Below are 10680 nucleotides of genomic sequence, written 5' to 3'. Positions count from 1 at the left end.
TTCAGTTTGAAGAAATGTGGTATAATCAAATGGTGGGGTGTTCGTCCAGGCTTGACCTCCATAGAATGGAAATATGTCACAAAGTTTAACAAGGTTTTTAATATAGATCCACAGAATATTGTGATTCAGTGTGAACAGGTATGGAATAATAAATTATGGGGTTTATCTATTTTATTTTACTTTTATCGTATTTGGCTTTGGTTTTAATACCCCCAAATTCGAAGCTATCTCTTTACAACCCTTCGTTTTCATAACCTATCCTGTTTTCATAAATAAGAGTCCATTTTCTGTAGGCTATTTTTGAACCCAGTCAACGACGGGTACTTTTGCTAGTATATATATATATATATATATATATATATATATATATATATATATATATATATATGTATATATATATATATATCACTCCCCATGTGGAGGTACCAAATTTGTTAAAGGGAAAATTATTCCAATTCGCATTTAGGTAAAAATGCACTTTCGTAAATAATTGAATTCATTGAAAACATATCGCTAAAACCAAAACAAACAACATCTATTTATATATATATATATATATATATATATATATATATATATATATAGTAATTTATAAAATATATATAAATCACTAACTAGCTCTACCTACGTATTGAGCACTTTTGAAGTAAATACTTAGAGTTTACGCATAAATCTATACTTTTGTATATTAATTTTAATTTAATTTTATGTGAGTAAATGAAGTAGTTATATATATATATATATATATATATATATATATATATATATATATATATTCGGTGACCCCAAAAAATAGAGGACATTCAATGGTTTTTCTGACCATTTTACAGTCAACGGAGAAAAAAAGGCCAACCCCCCCCCTAATGTTTTGATGTGATGTTTTGAATATAATAAACTAGTTATGACCAAAGTTTCATTTCATTCGGACAAAACACTAAGAAACGGGGCCTAATTAGAGTTAGGGCCCGTTTTTTTTTGGGGGGGGTCACCCTGTATATATATAAATATATATATATATATATATATATATATATATATATATATATATATATATAGAGAGAGAGAGAGATAGATAGATAGATAGATAGATAGATAGATAGATAGATGAAGTGAGTGAGAGAATAAATAACTAAAGAGATTTCAGAGCAAATAATATATATGAACTAGCAGGGAGAGCCAACGATGCCCGGGTTGCATGAGAATCAATGAATGTTCCACACGTCCAATACTTTATCATATTTTATCATATCGAAATCGATGAATTCGCCCATTTTTCAATCAAATCGATTGATTGCCTACTCTAGTCAGGAACCAGCTGTGGCGCACTGAAAGGAAGCTTCCCATTTCTCTCCGTATTGACTTACTTCACAATACACAGTAGTTTACATTGCACTGTATAGAACCTACTGTTGATTTCTTTTTAAATTATTTCATATAATTGCTGGAATTAAAGTTTAAAATGCAAAAGTTAAGTAATCATTGTTCAATAGTGCAGAAACATTCATTTCGAACGTGTCCCTATTAGCAAAGAATCTACTGTTAATTTTATATGCCATGTCCTTCTACTTGTGATAATACTTCTTCGTTTCGGAGTACATAGAAAACTCACATACACACAGACGCACAGACAAAGTGTGATTGACAATCATTTAGAGGGTATATGCCTACTTCAAATTAAAAAACAATAATGTTCGTGTATGTTTATTTTTCAGTGCGTATTATTTTTATTCTGAAATCAACATAAAAATGTTCTGATTTGGCATGATTACGTCACACGATGAGAAAAACAATCGGCATTTCTCTCGCGTTTCTATGGTTGATAACTTCAAATTTCAAGAACGGAATCTGGATAGGTGGTTGTCATAGCAACGTGAAATCACGTTTCATTATCGCCCACATGATGCAACCATGAGCACATTACGTGTTACGTAACTTGATGACTCCTCCTGGACATAATTTCTTTTTTCAGTTTTGAAAAGAAAAGTTTCATCTTCATTAATCGAGCAGCACAATCTAAGATTGAACAGCATAGGATTTCATGAACTTGAGATAAGATCTTCCAAAATATTACGTTTTTTTTTTTATTATTATTATTCATAGAACAATTAATCCAATTGACGTTAATGAACGAATGTTGCACGTTTGATTAGATAGGTAGGTAGGTATGAGTGAACATGTCTGAGATAAACTGATACACATACACACACATACACACACATATATGTATATATATATATATATATATATATATATATATATATATATATATAAAAGTGAAAGTGCCTGTCTATCTGTCTGTGTGTCTGTCTGTGTACACAATAACTGTCAATTTTCAGTATACAGACTCGAAATTTGATATACAGTGTACTGCGATTTGGGAAAATCTTTTAAAACCATTTTCAGCTAGAAATTTGACTACTAAGGGGTAAAAATTCAACGATTTAACCTTTGAGAACTCTACCAAACTCCTCCGCTAATTTTGGGTATGAAATAATTTAAATTTTAGGTATAAGTTCCTTGGATATGGATCTAACTTAATAACTTGATTTGAGCTCAAAACAGTAAATGTTAAGGGGTCATAATAGGGGTCAAAGTTAAAAAAAATTGACTGCTTTGGTCTACCAAATTATTGAGACAATTTCTGGTCCAAACATTTGAAATTTTACATAAAGGTTATTCAGAGATAGGACAAGCTTTTTAATGGGTTTGGGTAAGAAATTTGAGTTACCAATATATAAATGCATGTATGTATGTCTGTTTGCATGTCTGCCACAAAATTTCGACAGAGGCAACGAATTTTTACGAGATCAGTATCGTTTTGAAAGTGGACCTTTTAGATTACAAATATCGAAAAATTGGTTAAAATCATTAATATCTTCACCTTCAACTGGGCATATTTCTACAGGGGGAGGGCTTTTTTCATCGATATTTTCGAAAGTCATGCTCTCTTTTCGATTGTCTAGCTTTAATTAAAATCTACGCCACTTCCCGTTTGGCGGTGGTCGTAAGAGCAAAGACGTCAGGTTTCCCCCCCCCCCGTTCTTTTCCTCCTTTGCAGTACGGATTCGAGTCTGCCTTCCTACTAGCACCGCCAAACACCCGGGCAACGCCAGATACCCATGCTTATATATATATACACATATATATATATGTCTATTTAGGCTACATTTTCTCTCTATGACATGTTACATTAAATAAAATAGAGGCGTTTTGTCTATTAATTCTATTTTCAATCTTTTCCAACTTCCGAATAACTGTCTTTACTTTTGACAGGAACTGACTGATGTATACACCATATTTGTCATAAGTCCAAGTACTTATCCATCCTTCAGGATTCATCGTCAGGGATAGATTAATCTAACTGGTGTTGAACAATTCATAAAGTTTATATATATATATATATATATATATATATATATATATATATATATATATATATATATATATACTATCATAGGTGCCCGGCGTAGCCCGGGTGTTTGGAGGTGTGTGTTGAGCAAAAAAAAGTGGTAGTAGGAAGGTAGGCTGGAACCCGTACCGCGAAGGAGGAAAAGAAGGTGAAAAAAAGTGACGTCTTTGTTGTTACGACCACCGCCAAACCGACCCCTCCCTGTAGAAAAGTGGCAAGTTCAAGGTTAAGATATTAATGCTTTTAACAAATTTTTCGATATTTGTCGTCTGAAAGGTCAAGCTTCAAAACGATACTGATCTTGTAAAAATCCGTGGCCTCTGTCGAAAGTTTTAGGTAGACATGCAAACATACATACATACATACATTTATATATTGGTAGCTCAAATTTTCGACCCCTAACGATTAAAAAGCTTGCCTTATCTCTGAATACTCTTTATGTAATATTTCAAAAATTTAGACCAGAAATAGTCTGAGTAATTTGGTAGAGACCGAGAGGCCAATTAATTAATTATTTTTTATATATCAAATTTCGAGTCTGTAGACTGATAATCGACAGAGTTATTGTGTAAGGAAATGTATACAGACACACAGACAGACAGACACTTTCACTTATATATATATATATATATATATATATATATATATATATATATATATATACTAGCAAAAGTACCCGTCGTTGACTGGGTTCAAAAACATCCTACAGAAAATGAACTCTGATTTATGAAAGTATGATAGGTTATGAAAAGGAAGGGTTGTAAAGAGATAGCTTCGAATTTGGGGGTATCAAAACCAAAGCAAAATATGATGAAAGTAAAAATAAAATAGATAAACCCCATAATTTATTATACCATACCTGTTCACACTGAAACAATATTCTATGGATCTCTATTAAAAAACCTTGTTAAACTTTGTGACATATTTCCATTCTATGGAGGTCAGGCGCGAACGAAAACCCCATAATTTTATCAAACCATATTTCTTCAAACTGAAACATAATTATCAAAGTATACTTAGGCAGATAGATATGAAAAGTCTTCATTAAAGTTTGTGCCTATTTCCATTCTATGGAGGCCAGGCGCGAACGCAGACCCCACAATTTTATTATAGCATCCCTATTTAAGTTAAAACATACTTATCAAAGTATTATTATGTACATCTATATCAAAAACTCTTGTAAACGTTTTTTTTTTAATTTTTTAATTTTTTATTTCCATACTTTGTGAACCAGGCGCGAACGCAGATCCCACAAAAAATGTCTGTGTGCGTGTCTGTGTGCGTGTCTGTCTGTCTGTGTACATTGCCCTACACAATAACTCGGTCAATTTTTGGTCTACAGATTCGAGATTTGATATGCAGGGTATGTGCATTTTGGAAAATCTGTTTAATCCATTTTCGGTCAGAAATTTCGCTGTAAAGGAGTCAAAGTTCAACGATTTGATCTTTGCAGACTCTACCAAACTCCACCGCCAATTTTGGGTATAAACACTTGAAATTTTAGATATAGATTATTTGGACATGGGTCTAACTTTATAATTTGATTTAAGCCCAAAACAATAAATATTAAGGGGTCATAATTGAAGTCAAATTAAAAAAGATTGACCTCTGCGGTCTCTACCAAAGTACTCAGGTAATTTTTTATCTAAACATTTGAAATTTTACATAAAGTGTATTCAGACATAGGGTAAGCTTTTTAATCGTGTTTTTGCTGAAAATTTTACTTCCAAGGTGACAATTTTTTTTTTAAATTGACCTTTGCGATCTCTAGCAAACTAATAAGCCAATTTTGGGTCTAAACATTTGAAATTTTACATAAACGGTAATCAAACATGCAGCAAACTATTTAATCAGCTTTGGGGCGAAAATTTTGATTACAAAATGGCAAAGTTTACAGAATACACCTTTACAGACTCTACCAAACTCTTCCGCCAAGTTTAGGCCTGAACACTTTAAATTTTAGATGTAGGTTACTTGGACATGGGTCAAATATTTTAATTGTATTTTAGCCCAAAACAATAAATATTAAGGAGTCAAAATTGGGGTTAAATTTTAAAAAATATTGACCTCTGCGATCTATGCACATAAAGTTATAAACAGTACATAGGGCCCGAGAAAAGCCAGGCTGAACTGCTAGTATATATATTTTTTCAATTTGTTTTTATATAAAGAGTAATTTGTTTATATATAGCATGATCGCGTTGACACACCAGTTCTCGTCAGATCACCGAAGTTAAGCAACGTTGAGCCTGGTTAGTACCAGATGGGTGACTATTTGGGAATTTTAGGTGGTGTATGTGCTCTCCGCTTATCTCGGCATTTGTTTCCAGTCGTCCTGTACTTCACTTGCCACTGGTATTTAACAATGTCGTCTCACGAGAGGTGTGGTTGGAGATTGCGCACCTCCTGCCATAAAAATTTCATGCGCAAGCAACCCTTCGTGGGTATCTATTGTCTGTCTAAGACTGAAGGAGCCTGCTTTTTTTATTTGTTGCTACACAGTCATGATCATGTTTCCGTCTTCTAGTATTTACTAACTAGAGACCTCTTCAGGAAACAACGCTTATATTCAACAGCGGAATTACGGAATTATATTCAAAAGCGGAATTATTCTTTAAGCACGCAGATTATTTAGAAATCCGTTTTTAACATGGGCAAGAAGTTATTAATTATTCTGTACTTTCATTTAAAAATATAATTAATAAATAATGAATATAAATTAGTGCAACACTTGGCAAACCAGAAGAGTAAGCGACTCCCGAATTTTTATTTTTTTATATCAGAAACTAAATCTGATCGAACTTCTTTTACTACTGAATTTTAGCTGGGTACTCCTCTGGTTTACCCCGTATGTATATATGCTGAATGTATGTATATATTCCGGGATTCCGTACCCTTTGGGTCTCGCAATTCAAAAAGTTTGAAACTGACGCAAACCACTAATTAGGGTATACCATCAGCAGCTAATGTTCTTTTTTTATTTTCTGTGAAAGGCAGGGAAAGAGACATCTAAAAATATTTTTTTTTAATTCTGTAATTATTTATTTCCCCCAAACGCACATTAATCCAATTTGAATTTAAAAAAAAAACATATATTTCTTAAAATAATATTATCATATAAGTGTGTAAAGCTATCCAATCCAGCAAGAATACAAATACGAATATCTTCTAATGTAGTACACGTTTAACGAAAAAATTGTAAAAGATTGAAAAATTTTATTGATGAAATAAATTAATGTTTTCCAAGTCACTTCTAACAAGGCTTCACGCTTCTCTATTAAGGCCTCGCGACACCCAGGGGCTCATGACCCACTGTTTGGGAACCCTGTACTAATCCATACATTTCTATGTTATCGAGTACTTGCCATTATCACGCAAAGAGTCAACGTATAAGAACGAAATCTTTCATCTGTCGACTGATAAGAGTTTAATTTGTGGCATTTGCTATTTTGCCGTCGTTCGTCTCCGGCTTTCAAGTTTTAAAGGTCCCACAAATAAGAATTACAAATTTAATATAAAACGTTTGGCTTGGATTTGCCGAAATTCTCCAACGGATAACGCGATAAGTTTTCAAATATTATTCTGTACAATGTTTAATTACATGTTCGCTTATTCATAACTAGCAAGGTGACGCGACGTTGCCTGGGATTAAATGATGATCAACGAATAGCTCATTTTTCAATCAACTCGATTAATTGCCTGCTCTAATTGGGGGTCCATCGCGAAGCACGTGAAAGAAGCTTCACATACTTCTCGCAGTGACGAAGTTCAAAATACATTGAAGTCTACATTGCACTATAGTGAAATTACTGTTGATTTGATAAAATTATTTTTATATGGTGGCTTGAATTAAAGTTTAAAATCAAGTATCATGATGTAAATGTGCTTTAAACTGGGTCGTTCATTTCAAACGCATCTCTGTCATATCAAAGAACATACTCTTGATTTTATATGTTGGGCCTTTCGGATTCTGTGGTAATAAAACTTTCAAATGCACTTGTGATATTAGGCTATGTAAAATGTTAACTTTGGTCAAAGTCGCCTGTTCCTCATTGGCTGCTAAATGTTCGACCAAAAACCGATCAAATAGCTTGCTCTATGTCTGAATACACTTTATGTAAAATATCAAATATTTAGATAAAAAAATTGGCCGAATAATTTGGTAGAGACCGCAGAGGTATTTTTTTTAAACTTTGACTCCAATTTTGACCTCTTAACATTTATTGATTTGGGCTCTAATCAAATTAAAACGTTTGACCCATGTCTACGTAGCCTACATCTTAGACCCGAAATTGGCGGAGGAGTTTCGTAGAATTTTCAAGGGTCAAATCATTGAAGTTTGACCCCTTGATAGCCAAATTTCTGGACGAAAACTGATTAAAAAGATTTTGCCAAATCTCAATACCCCTTATGTCAAATTTCGAGTCTGTAGACTGAAAATTGACAGAGTAATTTGGTAGGGAAATGTACAGACACAGGCACAGAAAATTTCACTTATATATATATATATATATATATATATATATATATATATATATATATATATCATTTACAGAATGTTTAGATGAGACAGATCATAGTTACTGTCGTTTTCAAACCTGACGACTCTAATGACGTGTCTCATTTAAACATTCTGTAAACAAAAAAGATAAATAATGCACTTTTATTTTCGGATTTTTTTTCTTATAAACGAGCTCTCTGCTAGAATCCTTTTTCCAAGTATATATATATATATATATATATATATATATATATATATATATATATATATATATATATATATATATATATGTTCTTTGTTTTGGTTTTAGCGATATGTTTTGAATGAATTCAATTATTTACGAAAGCGTATTTTTATCTAAATGCGAGCTGGGAATAATTTTCCCTTTAACCAATTTGGTACCCCCACATGGGGAGCGGTATATATATATATATATATATATATATATATATATATATATATATATATATATACATACGTGTGTGTGTGTGTGTGTGTGTGTGCGTGTGAATAAAAACATCGTTCCGAAACGATCGTACAATTTATGGCTTTGTTGCGTTCCTTCTTATGAAACAGACTTTTAATTTTTAATTTTAATTCTAATTATAAATTATCAATCATCTTACTATATATATATATATATATATATATATATATATATATATATATATATATATATATATATCGCAATTATTTGCTTGATCTGTGTTAACTAATTAATAGACTTTTTTCATGTGTTGCAGTTGTTCAAATGGTAGAGTATTCGCCACGTATGCAAGGTACTCTGCTTTCCCGAGTTTGGATATATTTAACTAATGAGCACTTATGAAGTCTGTTGTTTTCATGGCTTGTGCGAGCTGCGATTTTGTTTGATTGTGGAAATAATTATTTATCATCTCAAAATCTGAGGTTATATATATATATATATATATATATATATATATATATATATATATATATATATATATATATATATATATGTGTGTGTCTGTGTGTGTGTTTGTGTGTTTATATTTATGTTCATGGTATGTATAATACACTATCTATTTTTGTCATTTTTAAGTACACAATGGAATATAATGCTTACATTATAAATTAGCTGTGTCCTCAGAGTAGATAGACAAAGAGAACAGTGTTTAAAAATAAACAAACACATGTATATGTATGTATAAATATATATAACAAATATATTTGAAATGTCCATATTCCAAATTTTAAGAGTTTATTTCCTTAAGTAAATTGATAAGTACAATTCTTGACAGCACGTGTGTTATAGCGCAAAATCATTCATATAATTATTATGACAATTCTTAAATTTATTTCGCCCTCATTTCATCAGGAGAAAAAAGCACTCAGAAATTTTAAAAGAAAATAACGGTCTATGAGCATGATCACAAAATCCGAATAAACACACCAGGTAATCATTGATTTGAAAATTATAATTATTTCAGAACATTAATTGATAAAGCTCATATAAGTATAGATTAATTTATATTAAGAATGTTTTAAATATTATAATTTAAATAAATAATATAATATGAAAAATAAAAATACAAATAGAATTAATAAACAAATAATATTAATAATATAAAACAATTAAATTAAATAAATATGTAATTTATTAGCATAGTTAAAATCCATAAAATGTAAAATAAAAATAATATAGGGAAATAACTTACTTTAATTATGAAACAGGTTGCCTCCATTGAACAGATAACAAACAAATGATAATAAAAGTTTAGAAAATATTTTAAATTTATGTTAAAAATGATTAATTAAAAATAATTAAATGGCAATAAAAAAATTCTCTTTAAAATAGAAATAAATTTAATAAAATATTTATATATGTAATGTAATAATATTTATAGTTATCAAAATGTAGATCAAAGATTATTACCGTAAACAAATCAATAGATTAGGTATTTAGTTTCTATAAATATGAACATAAATACATACATTATATATTTTACAGTCATTAATATTCTCCAAGTCAGTAAGTATAGACTAAGTATAAATAATCAATAATAAATTTTAAATAAAATATTTTTAATGTGTTATGTAATACGCCGAACACAATAAAGTACTTGTTAGTTATTGATCTGTCCGTCGATCTATATATTTATATATATGCATTATCGATTTATCTTTCGATCTGGTTATCTATCTGTTTCTGTACCTATCCATCTCGGTCTATGTATGTATGTATGTATGTATCTATCTATCTATCTATCTATCAGGTTGTTTCCCTCCCTTCATCGGGGAGAGGGCTAACCTGTCTCAGTAGGGAGACTTAGAATTAACCAGGGAAGCAAAAAATAGTCACTGCAATCGGCACCTGGGAAGTGAATAAAAACTATATAAACTCAGCTTTCCTGGAATTGAATGAATATTCGTAGAAACAGTTTCCCGCCTCCCCTCCAAGAACAAGTTAAATTCCAGATGAGCAAGATCAACGACGCATGAAATTAAGGCATGTCCAAAATACATGTATCACACACACACACACACACACACACACACACACACACACACACACACACACACACACACACAAGCACACACGCACACGCACAAATGAACAATTAGATATGAATATATCAGAAATATACAGCAACAGCATAATTGTAGGGTTCAAATAATGTAGAATCAACAATAGACATTTAAAAATCATATCATAAGCAAGTTTACCGGAAGTACCTGGTCAGCTGGTCGGATCTACGTGTACGTTACCATCTGATCAGGTTAGCTGGATATGGCAGGAGAGTTGGAA

General features: G+C 31.2%; 1 pseudogene; it reads left to right on the top strand.

The window, feature by feature from the left end:
• Nucleotides 1-5592: 5592 nt before the first annotated feature.
• Nucleotides 5593-5709, top strand: LOC145286605 (5S ribosomal RNA; annotated as a pseudogene).
• Nucleotides 5710-10680: the final 4971 nt, after the last annotated feature.

Source organism: Euprymna scolopes, chromosome 10 (genome assembly GCF_053919585.1).
Source record: "Euprymna scolopes isolate OS-2025 chromosome 10, ASM5391958v1, whole genome shotgun sequence".
In the NCBI taxonomy this organism is placed as follows: domain Eukaryota; kingdom Metazoa; phylum Mollusca; class Cephalopoda; order Sepiida; family Sepiolidae; genus Euprymna; species Euprymna scolopes.
Note: the sequence above shows the minus strand (reverse complement) of the source record. Positions and strands in the feature narration are given on the sequence as shown.